General features: G+C 40.6%; 1 long non-coding RNA gene across 1 annotated transcript; it reads left to right on the forward strand.

The window, feature by feature from the left end:
* Positions 1–1,125: 1,125 nt before the first annotated feature.
* LOC147897140 (uncharacterized) lies at positions 1,126–1,681 on the forward strand. Its single transcript, XR_015541740.1, has 3 exons — positions 1,126–1,181; positions 1,275–1,343; positions 1,566–1,681. It is a non-coding gene; the product is annotated as an uncharacterized LOC147897140 (long non-coding RNA).
* Positions 1,682–19,943: the final 18,262 nt, after the last annotated feature.

Below are 19,943 nucleotides of genomic sequence, written 5' to 3' on the forward strand. Positions count from 1 at the left end.
AGAGAACTAGAAACGTAGCTATATCAGAAATCATTGGCTGATATTTCCAGCTAAAAACTGCAGCGGCATCTGAGATTGGTTGCACTGATTGAGAAGCTTGGGAGATATTCCACCCGAAGCACTAGTAGAGTTTGATGCTACCTCTCTTCCTCCTCCACTCCACTACAGAGAGTGTTGGTTCAAATAGATTAACAGTCCACACTGAGCTGGATGTGTTCCGTGCCTTGGTATTCAGCTAGACTCAGCGCTATGCATGCACTCAAACAACTGATGGTACTGTATTTCAACGAAATCCTGAGTAGTAATCTAATTTAGGACATTCTTATGTCTTTTGCTGCCTGCATTTATTCTGCTTACATTCATTCTTTGCATCAACATTTAGATATTTCATCTAAACAATTGGGAAACCTTTAGTTGAAGGAGTTAAATGATAGGACATTGCATTTGCTGTAGAAACGATGAACTGATTTAAATGATAGGACAGTGCATTTTTTATTCTTTGCAAATCATTGGGAGAAGAGGTAAGCTGTTTTTTCAAATAAAAAGGAACGGAGTCTTGCTTTTGATTGTAATGAATGGTGGCCCTTAGTTTCTTCTCATAGTAGGTGAACCTTATGTGAAGTCATTCTGACCTCTAAACTAGTGAATTTATTATGTTGCAATTATCCTAATCGAAATGTTAACTTCATGTGAGAAAACGGGTGAGATTTACTGCTGTTTATTTGAATTCTACTCTCTTGACCGAGTCATACCTTGTGATGCTATTCACATATTGCACAGTGAATCAAATTCCCCTATTGTTTCGTACATATCTCATGACCTGATATCGCTTGAATGCTCTCGTGTTTTGTTTCCTATCGTCATTTCTATTGTCCTTGACTATTAGACTGTCAACAATTTCTATTTCCTCAGCTTTTTTTAGAGGTACCTGTAGCTCTGTGTCTACAGAACTCACGGTCATTTTCTTCTAAGTGCTTATTATCTTAGCCCTTTTACACTTTTCGTTGCCTGTTTGTCCCTTTTTTTGGGTGGTCCTTGAGTTTTAGATCATTATCTACAGGTTACGGTCCACTCTCACGGCCGTTTGTTGAAGGGACACCAGAGAAGGAGATATGGAAGGGGAAAAGCATGTATGGACGATATGGATGTGTATTGTGATGAGGCGAGCAGTGTGTTCAAGGGTAATTTCACTCCATTCATTGCATAGGTTGTACGCGATTTTTTGTCCCTTTAATTGTTTATTTTAATGAATGTGAGAAACTGTTGTTTCACAGATCTATCTCCCCTAAGTACCAGAAAGGAAGTTGGGCAGCCATTGCACTTTCCCACCAACAATTTCGAGGGTATGTGTCTTGGTTTTCTTCTTTTAAGAATGTGCTCATACGTTTGATGTAGAAAGTTTTTGTAAATGTTTCGCTGCGAATTAACATTAGCTTTACTGTTGGTGTATTAACATCAGTGGAAGCTACTGTTGGTATATTAACATTAATCTTCCACTGTTTGTAGTATGGAAGTACGTTAAATGACTAGATTAGTGAATTGTCTTTCTATTTTTTGCTAAGCAGGGGATACAGCTTCATCAAATGCCCCTGTTGTTATGAAACTGTACTCCAAAGCTTTGAAGATCGGTGGCATGTCAAAGACTGGTGCAATAAAGAAGGCTACTGTAGCAAAGCTTTGAAGATCGGTGGCATGTCAAAGACTGGTGCAATAAAGAAGGCTACTGTAGCAAAGTATTTACACAAGGCTTTTCTTGCAACGGCAAGGCAAGCGTATGCTGAGGGTAATCATATGTAGCCTTTGTGTAAATGTTTTTGTTGTTTGAGTGCAATTGGTTCAATGATCTGATAGTGGTTCTTGTTACACGCACTCTCTCTTGTCTTTGCAGGTGTTTTTTATCAAAATCGTAGGCTAAGTACTTATTGTTGCAAGTATAGCTAACATGCATTGAAAAATCTGTAGTTGCATGTGTGGCAAAGAGGTCTTTCTGCTAGATTGTTAGGATCTAACAACTTTGCTTTCCATCATTTGTGAACATAACAAGTGATGCAAGATTTTGTAAAAAAACTCCGCATGAGGAGCTGTTTTCATTTGCAATAAATTGGGCCTTCTAAGAGAGTGTATATATCTCCGTTGTACATTCCTTAATGGGGTTTTATAAATTTCCTTTCATCTTTTTTTCGAACAAAGTTGATGTGGTAACACCCAAGCTGCATTTGTACAGCTTCTGTAATTATTCTTTGTTTTCTATGGAATCTCTGCTGATTTGCAATTGGGTCCAGTAACTGTTGGAGTAGATTTTTAGGTTGTCTCTTTCTCAGTAGTTTCAACAAGCTGGGTTTACTCAGTATTAATGGTGTTTATTTTTACTATGGTTCGCATTTAAGGTTCCTCGTAGATCATTAAAACATTGCACTTGCTGTTCTAATGTAGAAGAGGTTCATAAAACCCTTGGCATACTTTTTGAGACATGTGTTTGGTCGTCATCTAATGCGCATGTATGCGTACTTGCAGCCAGTAATAAGTCTTCAGTGAAGAAGGAAGCTTCTAATGAAGCGAATTCATTTTCAGAGCCTATACTTAGGTCCACTAGTCAGCCCCCTCTACGAGTTGTGGACTACAATATAAGAGCAGTGATAGTTGCTCCACCTAATTTTGTGCGAGGAGGGAATTCCCTACCAGTACTTCAGATATCTGAGTTGTGTGAGTTCATACGATTCCATTTTGCATTAGAGGGGAGGCTGTTGGTAAAATATGAAACCTACAACGATATGGATGTATCGTTCCCCACCTGTTTGAGAGCCGATAATCAGAATTGTGACACAGTTACTTTGGTTGTACCACATGTATATGTGCCCCAATACGAAGATACCCTAGTCATTGACTCCTACTGGATTGAGGATGCCACCATTGTAAAGAAAGATGTAGGAGAAGGTGGAACATGTTGCTTCTCTCTCCACGTAGATGCTACTACGAATGCTATCAAGGCTGAACCATTTGAGGGTATGATTACAATGCTCCTTGAGACGACTATTGCTTGCAATGTTCCTTGGGTGTCTTCGCTTGTCCGCACAGCAAGAGGCACAATCTCGAAAGTTATTGGGACCATAGCTTGTGTGATAATAAAGGCAGATGAAGATAGTTTGACGATAGCCAATGGTCGCTTACAGGAAGACAGAGCCACTGTAAGTACTACTACATTGTAATTGCTGATGTTGTAGGCGTAACTACTGTACATACAGTTCATAATTTGTTCTTAAAACATCTTGTTGCAGCTCCACTTTGTAACTAAGTGCAAGAGCATTCTGTCACGCCTAATCCAGGAGTACCATGATGAAGGCATCGTGATGTACACATTTTGCAATGTTTCTTACATGCGTGGAAAAAATACATTGGGTTTTTTTTACTTCAGCAGAGATTCCACAGGGTGAGAAAAGAGTTGAACTCTGCAGCACGCTTTCAGTAGCCAGGTTCTAGACTTGAGATACGGAAGCAAGGTAGAATGTCTTAATGTTTTGAAGTTGCTTATTGCATTGCATTGTGTTCTTACACTAAAGTTTTACTTTATTCATCGTTGTAGGTGTAGGGCATTCTGCATTTCACTCATTTGAATGCACAGCTCATTGATTACCAATGTGCTTCTTGCGGTGGAGTGCAAGTTAGTCATGAGCCTGGCCGTCTTTTCTGCTTCACATGTGATTCTATCGAGCGTGTAGTGAAGATCCTAGCCTCAGTGGACAAATCTTGCTGCCCGATGGATCAGATGTGAATGTTGAGATTCGTGGCAACCATGTTGATGCTCTTCTACGCATAGATACTTCATTCCTTGAGCTTCATGCTACTAGTGTTGTGCCCTCATTGTGCAAACTAGTTGCACGTTCACAATAAATAGTGCAGGTTCTATCATAGCATTTGAACCAAATGCATGATGATTACACGTACCATGTGGGAGTGAGCTGGTTTAGCTATTTTCTAAATAAGTGTTTTTGCAATAACTGCTTGAGCAGCCAGAACAATTGTGGATTCTTTTTTTTAGTTGACCTAAAGCCTTTGGCTTCTGTTGTATATAGACACGCTGTGTGTTGAAGGAGTTCTTTGAACTTTTGCATTTGCAACAAATAAATTCAGTTTGCTTCCAAAATATTTGCTTATTTCTGCTTATATTAAAGATTGTGGATTGGACATCAACTTTTCTATTTCTGTTTGGTGTCTGCAACTATGAAAATGACAGAATTTCTATTGCCTCTTGAATATCGTGGAGTATAATGACTCTTACACATACATTGTGTACCATATGTACTCAGTGTACCGGTTTTAAAAGCTTTGTTTCAGTCCTTTTAATACTCTTAAGTGTATGAGTGGTGACAGTATTAGGGATGTTTTTATCAAAGCTATACTTATATATTAATATAAAATCTTGGCGAATGTTTATCAAGCTAGTTTTTTTAGTTTCACGATATCAATAAAACATATTACAATTCCATATATTTTCTTTTGAAATTTGAATAAAAAGTTGTAAATTTTGGCGAAACTTCAAATATTTTCCCATAAAAGTTTCAAATCTTGGTGAATGTTTAATCCTTTATTTTTATTAGGGCATACAAACTTTCGACTCCAAAATAAAAGTTTTGCTTCTTAACGAAACTAAGAGGAAAAAATCATCCATGGATAGTATCGAAAATTACTGTTCTGAAATCTTACACACAACCTTGCGCATAACAATATAAGTCTTTTCGCACTTAAGTAATGCAGAAATTTGGAGACTTCCAGGCAGTAAAAACTTTTCAGCAAGAGAATGTCCACTTAGAAGGTCGCTTGTGCTTCTATTATTTTATTTCAACTATACTCAAAATTTGGTCCTCTTCGTAGCTTGAAAGACTGCTGCTCCTTTAGTCTTCTATTATCTCATTTTTAATCATAGAAATGGTGTGGTTTCTGAAAGTTTATCGTTATGATAGTAACATTCGATCATGATTAAGTAATGGTAATCGTTTTCATTGTCTACTAAGTGTTCTGATGTTTGTGATGACTCTATTTACAATGCCTCTTTTTCATGAATAGTGTCATGCTTAAATGGGGTTTTCTTAGGAGTGCCGGCTCTAGAAAGATTGGCCAATACCTTGGGATTTAACATATTTTTTGCTGTTGTGTTTTGTACCTTCAATTTTTATTTCAAATCAATTGGAGCAGCATTTATTTATTTGATGTCAATGTAACAGCTCAGTGAACAGGTTGTTGATGCCATATCATTGAAATTAATGAGGAGCACACAATACACTTCTAAATTTTTAATTCATTTCTAAATTTTTGCTGCTGAGAAGTTTTTGGCTCATTGTTGTTTATTGTTCCCAACTTAATCTGATACGTGATAGAGTTTGATTGCATTTACAAGGGAATGTAAGGTTAATTGCAGGTCCAATTATAATGGTACAGTTGTTGTTATGTTCTGCGTATACAAAGATGAATATTGGTCCCGAACAATGAAGGGGAATGTCAATTTTCCTTGGCTATTCCATTGCTTTCATACTTTCTTTCCCAATGTTTTTTTTTGGTGAATTGTGGGGACTATACTTCCTTTCCCAAGGTCTTTACACTACATAAGTAGTCAGAGTTATTGTAACTAAAGCGGCAACAGTTGCTGTAGAGCTACAGGTAATTGCGAACCAGCCAATAGCCAAAGGAGACAATGAATCTGCTAGAGATTTCCTTCAAATTAACAGAGAGATTTTAACCTACTTTGGATAGATCACCTAGGTTCGGGTCTGTAGGCAGTGACATTTACCCTAGCAAGACTCGCTTTCGTTGCGGCTCCAATGGGTCCCCTTAACCAGGCCACTGCCTATGAGTTGCCAGCTCATTCTTCAATAGGCATGAGGTCAGAGATCCGATTCTCCTCCCAGCTGGCCAAATTGTGTTTTTGTGTAAATCCCCCATTTCGGGCATTTTTGTCCTTTTTCAGGTCTCCGGGCGTTGGTTTTCGGTGTCTCCAAGATCGATTTGGGAGTTTTGGCCCTCTTCGGATGCGCTGGCAATGTCAGAATCATCAAATACTGTACATAAAAACAAGGATCTTATATATGCATTTAATGTAAAGCCTGAGTACTAGACTGACATTTTTGTAGTAAGTATCTGTATTTTATGGCATTTCCCATATTTTGAGTGCAACAAAAATAGGTAAATAGTGAATTTCTTAGAGGGCCCCAAAATGAGTTCCCTTCATTCCTAATGACTAGCATAACGCTAGGAATAATCTCTCTTAGGAATCCTCAACATGCAAGTTCTACTTGCGATTCCTACATGTGAGTTCTACATGCAACTCCTACACAACAAGACAAAGCACCTACAGACGCGCACACAGATGCGTTTACTGAACTAAAAAAAAAACTTACGGGTGTGTCTATTTGCATGTCTATTTGTGCGTCTAGAGACCCACATCTAATGGTGCGTCTATATAGCAGACAGACGCGCATATAGATGCGCATATAGACACGTAAATAGATGCTCTGTCCATAAACACGCTCCGATAAACAAACTATTCTAAAAAGTCGAAAAGGACATGAGCCCGACACAAAAGTGTAGCACTGATACCAAAATCATTCGTTTCTTGGATACGACAAAGGAGAATCCAAAGAGAGCAACTTTCAAAGAAGATCAACCGTAAAGAGACTTACCTTGGATAGAGGTATGGAAGCTTCTTGTCCTTCTTCAAAGTTGCTTCTCTTCCTTGTTCACCCTCTTCTCCTATGTGCTTGGAGATGATTCTGTAAGCCTGGAAGTAAGTGTGGGTGCCTAGAGATAAGTGTCGGATTGTGGATCTGTTAATAGCAAAGCAAGCAAGCCGCGCGAAGATTATGTGAAGAAAAGCAAAGCAACCGCGCTAAAAGTAGATTTGAATGCTGCATCTATAAGCGCGTCTAATGGCATGTATATACATGCATCTAAATACACGTGTAATTGCACGTCTAAATACACAGAGCAGACGCCGTTTTAGACGCGCCTATAGACAGATGCGGTTTTAGACGCGCCACAGAGTTTTAAGATTAAATATTTGAAGAAAAGCAAAATTTTTGGGTTGTTTGTTTGTAGGATGTCTTCATCTTCAACAAGTAGCTCCAGTGAGGATGAATATCTCCATATCCACCATCGCAAAATGTGGTTCGAGCAAAAAATCAAATGTATGTGTGATTGATGTTGAGGAAACATTATCGTGCACACAGGATTACACTCAATCACATCTCAAAGTATGGAGAATGGGATGCGACTGTAAACATGATAAGTGTTAAAGAGTTAAGGTTGATTGAGATATTTATGGGTGTTCATATGTTTGAGTTATGATCCCGTTTTAATTTGATACAGGATGTAGTGCCACACCTGCATATGTTGCCCTATGCTCATTGTGAGGAGGCGAAGCATCGGCGATATGAGGTGGGATCTTCAGGAGGGACTGTTACGGATGCATAGAGTGATGGTGATAGTAGCCCTCTGCCATTACCTCATGAAGCCGTGGAGGAGGTCTTTGATGATATGGTGCGGGATTTATATGTCCATCAATCCAAAGGGAGGGATGATAGCATGGAGCAGGATGATCTTTTTACCGTAGCATCGACTCCACTGTTTGAGGGGTGCACATTCTCTATTCTACGTGCCTCCCTTGAGTTACTAAACTTGCAAACCATCTATGGATGGAGTAATGCAAGTTTGAATCCATTACTTAAGTAAGCTTTAAAGTCTATTTTGCAAACATGGTGAATTATAATAGTGGGTCAATCACTCGAATGCTTTTCCTCATTTATGGTCTTCACGTGCAGGCTATTGTGTAAAATGCTTCCAAGGGAGAATAAATTACTAACCTCAAGAGATATGGCAAGGCAACATGTGACATCTCTTGGAGGATTAGATTACAAGCACATCCATGTATGCGTCAACGATTGCATTTTGTTTCATGGACTACATAAGGATGCAAGAGAGTGTCCTACTTATGGAGAGGCAAGATATAGACTAGATCTCAAAACTTTGGATGTGCCTCGTAAGGTTCTACGACATTTTCCCATAATCCCTCGCATCCAACATATGTTTAAGTGCAAATCCATTGCAGAGCTCATGTCATGGCATTCCTCCCATCGATCAACCAATGGCAAGTGGAGAACTCCCGCAAACACTGCTGCATGGAAGCATATTGAAGACACATGGCCAAGCTTCAAGGAAGAACCTAGGAGCTTGAGACTTGGATTGGGTATGGATGGTGTGAACCCATTTGGTCTCAAAAGCACCTCTTACAGTGAATGGCCAGTGATATTGGTGAATTATAATCTTCCACCCTTTATGGCTATTAAGAAAGGACATGTTATGTTGTCCCTTCTAATTCCAGGGAAACATAAAGTCAAAAATCCTGATGTTTATTTGGAGCCTTTGATTGACGAGCTAGAGATACTTTGGAGAGGTATCGAGGTGCATGATGTGAGCAGGCCTCCCTCATCACGAGACTTCAACTGCAAAGCAGTCTTGATGTGGACGATGCATGACTTCCCAAGCTATGGCGAGTGTTCAGGTAAGCATTACACTTTTAATTATGAGTAGGCAACGGATGTGGCACCTTGAACCCACCTTCAACTCTTAATTGCATCTATTGTTCAGGTCTCACTACATCGGGTTACCATGCATGTCCTATTTGTGGTCCTTCGCTAGTTACCTCACGGGCAGATGCATTGAATAAGGTCATCTATGAGAATCACCATTGATTTCTCCCACCTGATCATCCTAGATATGTTGCCCCTTGGAATGAAGTTCTCCCACAATCACTCACTGCGGGAGATTGGATGAGAATTTAGGGCAGTTCCACGATGACTCCACCACTTGGCATGAGCTGGTAAGGGTTTGTAACTATTGTGTGCTATATTGGCTGGAAATAAAGATTGCCCGCTAACACCAGCTTTTGTTTAGATACTCCATCTTTTATCGTTTACCATATTGGTCCCACCTCAAGATCAATCACCTGCTTGATCCCATGCATATCTTCAAGAATCTGGCATCTACCATTTGGGAACATTTGAATGGGACACGAGATTTTGTAGGCATAAGGGAGGATCTACGTACCACAGGGAGGATGCGTGAAGCTTGGCCACAAGAGAGACCAAATGGGCATGTTTTTTTACCTCGTGCACCATGGAGGTTATCAAAGCTAGAGATGGCGGCTGTGAAGCATGCTATTACTGCAATTCGTACTTCGACTGAATGCATGAGGTGTTTGAAGGGGGCCTTTATAAAGAGCAAGAAAAGAGGTGTAGAGCAATTATATGGCTTGAAATATCATGATTGGCACAAGATGCTCCAAGTAAGTATTTTATGTGCATAATGTCTTTTTCCTTTCAAATTTGTGAGTGAATAATTATAAGCAACTAATCAACCACCTCCTCGTGGGTTCAGTTCATACTACCTACTACCATTTCTCATAGTGCATCGAAGGACATGAAGGATTGTATTTACAAGATGGGCGAGCTTGTGAGGTACTTTACATGATACAAAATATGATGCATATCAATGCTTCATGCAAGGTGTTCATATTGCTTATATGATGTACTTTTTCATTTCTAGGTATGTAAGCTCAAAGGAAATAGATCCCACCATGCTTGAGAATGCTCGAGTTATGTCAATGGAGATGGTTCGTTTGGTGGAGGAGACATTTCCACGTTCTATTCTCACAAGCCAACTACATCTTATAGTGCATTTGGTGGATGAGATTGCTATATGCGGTACTATACATGCACGATGGTTGTTCTTCCTCAAGCGCTTCATGAAGACCTTGAAGGGCTTCGTGAGACAAAATGCAAGACCCGAAGGTAGCATGGTCGAGGGTTGGTTGGTACAAGAGTCACTTGTATATATTTCTAAGTTTCTTGTTGATGTGGATAGCTCTCTCCTCAGGGAGGTCACTTTGTATAAACCCTCTATATCATTTCTAAAATCCCTTATCTGTAAATTTTTGATTAATAAAATGTACCCTTTTTCTATACAAATCTGTAAATTTTTTTGAAAATTGTTTTAAATACTCCCTTATGTAAATTAACTTTTGTTAAATTTAGATATTAAAAACATCCTTCTGTTGAACTCACGTGATAGGGTTACAGATAATCAGTGACCCCCTCGAGGCTCTCTCCCATGACTATGGAGAGATGATGTAGACCTAAGGATGACCTCTATTGTGCCTCAAGGGGAAGGACGCAACAAAGTAATAGACATGGAGTTGCTTAATAATATCAACCTCTATTGCGTGCTTAATAGTGATGTGATGAAAAGATGGGTGACAAGATACGAGGATGCAAAGGCAAGAAGACAAGAAGAAAGGGCCCTCTTTCGTACACACCACAGATCTCGTGTGCGATACCCTCAGTATCTAAGAGCACTTCCAAAGGATATTCATGTGGATTGGCTACTTAACAAAATGGAGAAAGCAGAGAAAGACGAGGGGATGCATATCACAATGGAAGAATGGGAGTATGCTAGGGGATGCATGAGCAAGGTCGGTATATAGAATGTTATGCATAAGTTAGGAGCTTTAATAATTTAGATTGCTTATTTAATTGATTTTTTATTGGTGTAGTGCACTATGTTCAATGCTATATGGTGTGAGGGCAAGCATTTTCGAACACAACGGATTGATGATAAGAGAAACACATAAGATTGTGGCGTCATTGCTAGCTTTGAAGGAGCCAATGGAGCCATGGATGATTATTGTGGCATAATCCAAAATATTATTAAGCTTGACTTTCGACGCTTCTTTGTGTATGTTTTGGATGTAAAAGGACGTGGTGGAAAGAGGCCCTAATGCAACAATCAAACACCAGGCAAGTGGCTTTGTAACTATTGACTCCACAAAGTTTTGGCAAAGTAAGAAGGACACCCTAGTACTACCACAACAATGTGAAAGGTATTGTACACAGATATAAAAATACTCACTTTTAAATATTTGATACCTTCAATGCAAGGAAAATAACATGATTGTATTTGTGTTTGAATAATGTTGTCTATCAACCAATGGTGGATAATAATGGCATGTCATACCTATTATGCCACATTCCAAAGTGATGTATAGTACATTTACTAATATGGAGTGTATGGAGGATGATCATGGCCATGGAGGTGATGATGACCGTGATACGAGAGAGGAGGATGATCATGAGATAGGAGATACAGATATTGATGCCATTACCCGTGAGGACGAGCCTACCATTGGTGATGTTGATTTCGATGAGCACATGAGTAGCACAAGTAATAGTGGGTTGAATGTATTTGTAGATCTAAACACTTGTTTGGATTTTGAAGTAGATAGTTTGGCAAGGGTTGATCTCATTGAGGATGAGATTGAGAACCGCAGCCCATCATTGATATTGGCAACACTATTTTACATATTGTCTCATTCTCCTCACCTCACTTAATTCTTGTATATGCGGGCTTGCAAAAAAGCATTGATGTTTTTGTTTAAATTATGTGCTATGGTAATCATGGGCAATGTTTGGAAAGCAGTGATGTATACCAAAATCTCACTTTCTGTATTCTCTGTTTTGCATCTAAATACGCGTCTAATTCTCAGTGTAGACGTGCTAATAGACGCGCTAATACATGTGCAAATAGATGCTCTGATAGACGCAGTATTAGATGGGCCCATATTTTCTCAGTGTAGACGCGCTAATAGATGTGTCAATACAGATGCAAATAACCGACCTATTAGACGCGCTATTAGATGCGCCTGTGATTTCCCTATTCAAGCAATGCCTATAGATGCGCCCGCTATTTTGCATGTCTATCAAGCACGTCTATAGTTGCTTTGTGCTGTTGTGCTACATGCAACCATGCAACTCCTGCATGAAATTCCTACATGCATGTTCTACTTGCAACTTCTACTTACAACTCCTACATGCAAGTCCTATATGTGATTCCTACATGCATGTTCTACATGTGAGTTCTACATGCAACTCCTACCTGTGTAACATGCAACATGTGAGTTCTACATGAAACTCCTACATGCAACTTCTATATGCAAGTTCTACATGTAGAGAGAGAATATCTTACAATTCCTACATGCAGCGAGAGAAGCTCTCCAACTTGTATAAATACCCCATAATGGAATGAAGCCCACACTCTTTGGGGCATTGTGTTGAGTTCTACTTTGGTATTCCAAGCAATTGTCTCAAGTTTCCATGCTTCCTTACACTCCATGTCTAAAAGCATGTCCTAACCTTGTAACTCCTCCTCCCCTCTCCTCCAACCTTGCAACCCATCCTCTCCCTCTCCTCCTCCTCTCCCCTCCTCATAAATAGAAAAAGGGCATGGGCATATCTTTCCTTTTTTTGGATCCCAATGAGGGATTTGGGTGAAAATGACTTAGCATTAGGATTGGGTGCTAATGAAAGTAAAAAAGTTTTTTATAGATGGAGGGGGAACTAGCTCATATTGCAAGGAGGGTTCTAAATCACGTTATATACCCTATGGTTATTTATTTTTTCTCCTACTAGCTCCCTTCCACCAAGTGTTTAAAGCAGTTCACCTCCTCCAATGGAAAAATTTTATGAAGAGGGAATCAAAGTAGAGTCAAAGTGTCTCTTATCAGATGGGATTTTTGCATCTTACCCCTAAAGATAGTGAAAGACTTAAAATAATTGATATCAAATGAGCTGCTTAGAAGCTGGTAGCAAAATGGATATCCTACAGACTTTTCAGTTGGAGGACTTAAGGTAATTGCAAATATGCTACTCAAAAGATGGCATCAAATTGGATATCCAATAAGCTACTGAGAAGCTGGCAACAAATTAGATATCCCACAAACTAGTAAAAAATAGTCAGCAAAGTTGGACAAGCCTGTTGAGTTGAGTTCTTTGCTAAAAATTAGAAACTTGGCTTTTGTTAGGACTGCGTGATCAAAGAAGTGGAAGTATTTCCCTCAAATGGATATTGCTTGACGTTGGGGACTAACCTCAAAGGAATTGACTTGTGGAAACCTTTATGTCAAGTTTGGGATGAAAGAATAAATTTTATACAATTTTACGGAGAAGGGGTTGAGAATCCTTGTAACTCTCAACTCTAAGACTTGTAAATCCTCTAGCATATTAGGATTTGCTTGCCTCAAAATTCAATTAAAAAGGTGTATAGAATTGGGAGCTATTTAGCACAAGATAGAGTTTGGATGGAAAGGTGGGAGCTATTTGGCATAAGATAGAGTTTTGATATGCAGTCTAGCTTCCTTGTTAGATTTTCACACAGCTCTAGGAGTTCTCTTGCTACTTATATTTTGGTGTGATTTACTCGCTTGGATATCAAAGGATACAGAGGGATTTACTACATCAAAACTCTACATATTACATGAGTTCAAGGGGTATGACTAAAACCCCATATCTGTAAACTTTTGGTCCTTTCAAAAAAAAAAAAAATCTTTTTACAAACAAGCTCTCAACATGCCATGAGAAAACCCTTTATATAAGTAAAGTTTCTTAATTTGTATGAAATATTTAATGTTAGAGACCCTTCTATTGACTCACATGCTTTATTCACTATTATGGAGTTGACTCTTAAGGAGGTTACACTATCATATTTCTCTTAGCCATAGTAGTTGCATCTCTAATCTATAAAATCTTGCATATTGACAAAATGCTCTCATGAGCCCTTGAGCTTTCCCTACTAGGTTAAGAAACATGTGGGTATGATGTCTAAGTAACTTGGTTGGTTACCAGATTCAATATTTATCCACCTTCCATATGTTTCACAACAAGTGTCCATGCATTTGGTGATGAGCCAATGCCAAAGGCCAATACATCTGGACTTAAAAAGCCTTCAATAATAATATTCAAGGAGATTTGGACTAAGAATCTTTTGCTATATTGCATTCAAGTCAATCTCTCCCCACTTCATGAATGTATTTACTTTTGGTACTTAACATGAGGTAACCTAACCCTAATATCAATGTCAAAGTCTACAGTACCTATCCTAAAAGGATAGTGCTTGGAGATGCCTATAGCACATTGGACATGTTGCAGCTCCAAGATCAAAGTCTCTAGACAACCTTTCAAGACTAAATCCAATCCTTGTTAAAGAATGAACAAAAAACAATCTAAATACCTTTTGGAAGATTTGGGCAAGGAGTTTCTTGAAGCATGAGCTCACGTAACCATAAAATTAGGTATCAAACATTACAACACGTTTTGTAATAGAGAATGCATGGAGATGCTCATCCCTCTACAATACAAAACGTGCATGATTGTACTAGTCTCATTAAACATTTGGGTGATTCATTGAGCTTTATCAATATTGCACATTATCAATTTGTATGTGTGGATTGTCACCAAAATTCATGTGCATGATAGAACATGAGCATGACTAATGAAAACCATGGCACTATCCTCCTTAAATTTCTTTTTTGTTTAAGATTCCTTTATTGAGTATGGAGATGATGGAGTCATATTCCCCTTCACTTGCTCAAGGTGTGGTGTTTTGAAGCCCACCCTTCTAGGGATATTTTTATCGAAGCTATAATTATATATTAATATAAAAGCTTGGCAAAAGTTTATCGAGTTGGTTTATTTAGTTTCACAATATTTGTATATAACATATTACAATTTTATATATTCCATTTTGAACTTTAAAGAAAACATTGTAAATCCTAGCAAAACTTAAAATTTTTTTGCATAGAAGTTTCAAATCCTGGTGAATTTTTCAAGCCTTTGCTTTTTATTAAGGCATATAAGTGGCTATTTGACATATTTCACTAAAGAAACCAAGCGAGTTTTCACAAACAAAAGTGAGTGCCCTTGTCCTTAGGGTAGGTAAAGGAAATGATGACATTGGTGGAATTTTTTTTGCAAAAGGAAGGAACCTTCTACTAATGCTTGAAAGAATTCATACAAGACAGTAGCCTTGAAGGTGGTGAGTATTGAAAAAACCACGAAAAGGATGAAGGAAAAACCGGCCTGTCCTAGAGAAACCCACCTCACTATTTAGGGATCTTTGGAACTGGGGCTAACAGCCAGATGGGGGGGCTATACAACCAGCGAATCCCTCGAGGAGTGAAAATGTAAAAAGCTCATGCAGGCCAAGCCTTGCAGAATCGAGCATGCCTCACGACAGTCGCCCTAGAGCCTGGGGTTCCACGCTCCTAGGTGGAGTGGATGGTGTAGATGATATCCTACTAGATGGCGACCAAGGTAGCCAAGGGTGGAACCGGGGGCTCACCATCACCAGACTATAGTGAGCAACCCAAATGTTCCACGTAGTGACACTGGTGGAACCACATAGTGACACTGGTGTAAGAAGTTGGTAGATAACTCATAGAGGACAAACCTATGTTTAGGCATTTAAATGCTAAGTCAAAAGTTAGATCCTCCAAGTGTTGGAAGGATAGATTGACAGAGATATGGAAGGGCTGAACGGTTGGGTAGGGTAGTTTTATGCTTTGGAAAGTAATGCATATGTGGCTTCCACTCAGATATAGAATTGCATGGCGGAAGAATATCAATCCCAAGTGTCCACTGTGTGGACGAGAATTTAAGAATTTGTCTCATTTGTTCTGGTCTTTTGGTTGCTAAGAGAGTGTGGAACACATGGGTGCTATTAGGGTGGTGGGTTTGATGGGGAGATTTAATATTTGTGATAAGTCACAACAAGACAAAGCACCCATAGACGCGCGCACAGACGCGTTTCATGAACTAAATAAAAAACTTACGGGCGTGTCTATTTGCGCGTCAGAAGACCCGCGTCTATTAGCGCGTCTATATATCAGTCTTACGCGCGTATAGACGCGCTTATACACGCGTAAATAGACGCGCAAATAAACGCTTTGATAGACGCACGTATAGACGCATATCGAACAGACAGACGCGAATATAAACGCGTTTGTAAACACGCTGATAGACGCGCCTTTTTTTTAATATAAATTTTACAGAATACTGTGTATGTTGTGTATGCTATATAGTTACAAGAATCCCATATCCACATTCTGTAATTCAATTCTTACAGCCAACCTCATTTTAATTACAATTCCAAATAAAATATTACAACTCCAAAACGCAATAAAATTGAAAGCTCAAAAAGTGCTTGTATATACATATAGCACGAAGCTAAGCCACGTCATGTGGCTCCAAGTACAAAAAATAAGGAAGCTAAGCCATGTCATGTGGCTTCAAGTACAAAAAATAAGAGGAGTCTATATACAAGAGGCACGAAGCCAAGCCAATGGCTTTAAGTACAAAAAAGAATAGTAGCACTACTTCTACGACTAATCCTCGCTGCCTTCCACGCTCCCTGATGCGCTGCCTTCTGCGCTCCCTTCTGCACCTCCTTCCTCGTCTTCCTCGTCGTCTTGTGCAGGGGCGCCCTGTAAACAAGGGACAACATATATCAATGTATGAAAAATCAAATCTTTACTTATAATTTTGGCATTATTTAATTACTTTCAAATACCTGGGGGGCATGTCCAGTCGCTCGGGTATACTGCTCCTCAGTAATCAACCCGTCATCATAGAAGTGCCTCCATGTATCTCCTCTGCGATGGTGGCGGTGGTAGGCTGTCTCCACTGGAGTAGGGTATTTGCCCACGATCTCAAGCTGCATGACCGCGATACACTTTGTGGAGGGATTAGTACAAAGAAACAACCAACCTCCTAATAAACTACATAAGCAATATAATTTGAGATCGATACTTACAAATTGGGCCTCCCATGATTCAACACCCCCTGCTCCAAAATGCGCGCTCCCATACTCCTCCATCTGGATCCTCCATGCCTCCACGTGCTGCAGACTGGGCTCCTCCCTCGCTGACTTCATTGCCTTCTTCCACTCACGCTTCTGAGCGGTGTGGGGCGGGCCCCTTGGAGGTTGACCTGCCTCAAGTCTGGCAAGCTCCGCTAGTGCCTGCCTCTTAAGGGAAGATCTTTTATTGCTAAGTATCGTAACAATCTTTGACTTGGCCCATTTATCTGTGAACTGGCGATTGGGGGGGTTAGGATACCTAGAGCGAACAGTAGCGAGGGTCTCATCAGCCAACCTCTTTGGGTGGTCTTTATAGTGGATAAAGCAATCTCTGTAATTATTAGCAATTACAGAGCGCATGAAGGCCATTACATCCTTCCCCCGCGCATCCATCAAGATGCCTCCTGTCTGATTGATGTCATAATAAATCGTACCATCACTCAGAGGCACGTCTAAATCATCGGAATCATCATCCTCGGCCTCACCGCCACATGGCCCAAAGCACTGTGCCATGCATCCGCCACCGCTCTCCCTGCTACTACGCCTACCACCCTGTCGTGTCGAGCTCGTACGCTGGCCACTCGTAGCTGGGGACTGTGCGGGACTACGCTGACCACTCGTAGCTGGAGAACCGAGTCTCGACGGCTGGGGAGTACGTCGATGGCTCGCTGAGGCAGAAGGACCTCCTGAAGGCATGGGGAAGGGGCATAAGACGGGATGGCAGAAGGGACATAAGACAGGATGGCAGAAGGGACATAAGACGGCATGGGGGAAGGGGCATAAGACGGTACGGGGGAAGGGGCATAAGACGGGGCATAAGACGGCTGTGCGGACTCCGCTGGGGTGATCTCAGGCAGTGTGGGGTGGCTCGGAGTCTATACTGCCGACTCCTGGGGAGTGTTAAGGGTACCCGTCATGTACCCGTATAACTCCGCAGGACTAGGAGGGTGCCCTAAAATATTATATAAATCCTTCCATATCGATTCACGCGGATCAGGTGAGCTAGAAGCACTTCCTCCCCACATGTTAAATTGGAAAAAAATAAACAAATCTATTACTTTGGGAGTTGAGAAGAAAGGGGGGAAAAAAAAAAAGAGGCTCTGTCAGAGCGCGTCTATAGACCCGTCTAATTTTCGCGTCTATAAACGTGTCTAACAGAGCGTTTAAAAGACCGTCAAAACACCTGTCTAACAGTGCGTTAAAAAGCGCGTTTAACAGCCCGTCCAAACATCCGTCTAACAACGCGTCTAACAATTCGTTTAAACTTCCGTTTAACAGATCGTCTGTTTGAGCGTCTATATCCGTGTCTGTGCGTGTCTGTAGCAAGCCAGATGCGCAAATAGACGCGTCTATAGATGCGCGTTTAGACGCGCCCCCAGATGCCTGTATACACGCGCTCCGACAGTCGAGAATACTCAAAAGTGAAAAAGGACGTTTCGCCCGACAAAAGAACGTGTCGCTCATACCTAGATGATACCTAGATGCTGCGTTTCGTGGATGCGAAAAAGTACAAAACTGGAAAGAGCAAGCAAGAACAACTTCAAAAGGACTTACTTGGAAAAAGGTATGGAAGGATCTTTCTTTTCCAAACTTGTTTCTTCTCCTTGTTCGTACTCCTCCGATCCTCTTCTTTAGGCTTGGAAGCAAGCTGTGTAGGTACGGTCCCTTTGTCTTGAGTGAAAGCTTGGAACTCTGTGTGTATGGGAGGCTCTCTCTTAAGCTTCGAATCTATAGAACTGCTAATAAAGAAGGAAGAAAGCCGCTCGCGAAGTTTAAGTAGTTAAAAGAAAAGCAAAGCGAGCGGCGCGTCGAAAAGCAGGTTTAAAAGTCGCGGGTATAGTCGCGTCTATTAACGCGTCTATAGTCGCGTCTGAATACACAGAGTAAGCGCGTCTATAGTCGCGTCTATTAGCGCGTCTACAGGCGCGTTTAAATACACATAGTAGACGGGCATTTAGACGTGCTGGTAAACGCGACATTAGACGCGACGATAGACGGGCATTTAGACGCGACACAGAGTTTTTAAGTTAAGCATTTGAAGAAGAGCAAATTTGGTGGGTTGTTTGTTTGTAGGATGTCTCCATCTTCAACAAGCAGCTCCAGTGAGGATGAATCCCTCCGTATCCACCATCGCGAAATGTGGTTGGAACAAAAAATCAAATGTCTGTGTGATCGATGTTGAGGAAACATGCATCGTGCACGTAGGATTACGCTCAATCATATCTCAAAGTATGGAGAATGGGATGTGACCGTAAACAGGGTAAGGATTTGTAAGTTAAGGTTGATTGAGATACCTATGGGTGTTCATATGTTTGAGTTATAATGATCCCGTTTTAATTTGATACAGGATGCAGTGCCACACCCGCACATGTTACCCTATGCCCGTCGTGAGGAGGCGAAGCGTCGGCGATATGAGGTGGGATCTTCAGGAGGGACCGTTACGGATGCATGGAGTGATGGTGATAGTAGCCCTCCACCATTACCTCATGAAGCCGTGGAGGAGGAGGTGTTTGATGATATGGTGCAGGATTTATATGTCCATCAAGGGAGGGATAATAGCATGGAGCAGGATGATCTTTTTACCGCAGCATCGACTCCACTGTTTGAGGGGTGCACATTCTCTGTTCTACGTGCCTCCCTTGAGTTACTAAACTTGCAAACCATCTATGGATGGAGCAATGCAAGTTTGAATGCATTACTCAAGTAAGCTTTAATTTAAAGTCAATTTTGCAAACATGATGAATTATGCGCGTGGGTCAATTACTCGAATGCTTTTCCTCATTTATGGTCTTCACGTGCAGGCTATTGTGTAAAATGCTTCCAAGGGAGAATAAATTACCGACCTCAAGAGATATGGCAAGGCAACATGTGACCTCTCTTGGAGGATTAGATTACAAGCGCATCCATGCATGTGTCAACGATTGCATTTTGTTTCGTGGACTACATAAGGATGCAAGAGAGTGTCCTACTTGTGGAGAGGCAAGATATAGAGCAGATCTCAAAACCTTGGACGTGCCTCGTAAGGTATTGCGACATTTTCCCATAATCCCTCGCATCCAACATATGTTCAAGTGCAAATCTATTGCAGAGCTCATGTCATGGCATTCCTCCCATCGATCAACCGATGGTAAGTGGAGAACTCCCGCGGACTCTCCTGCGTGGAAGCATATTGAAGACACATGGCCAAGCTTCAAGGAAGAACCTAGGAGCTT

This window comes from Dipteris shenzhenensis, chromosome 11 (assembly GCF_047967505.1).
Source record: "Dipteris shenzhenensis isolate YYH24624 ecotype China chromosome 11, Dip_SZ_1.0, whole genome shotgun sequence".
In the NCBI taxonomy this organism is placed as follows: Eukaryota; Viridiplantae; Streptophyta; class Polypodiopsida; order Gleicheniales; family Dipteridaceae; genus Dipteris; species Dipteris shenzhenensis.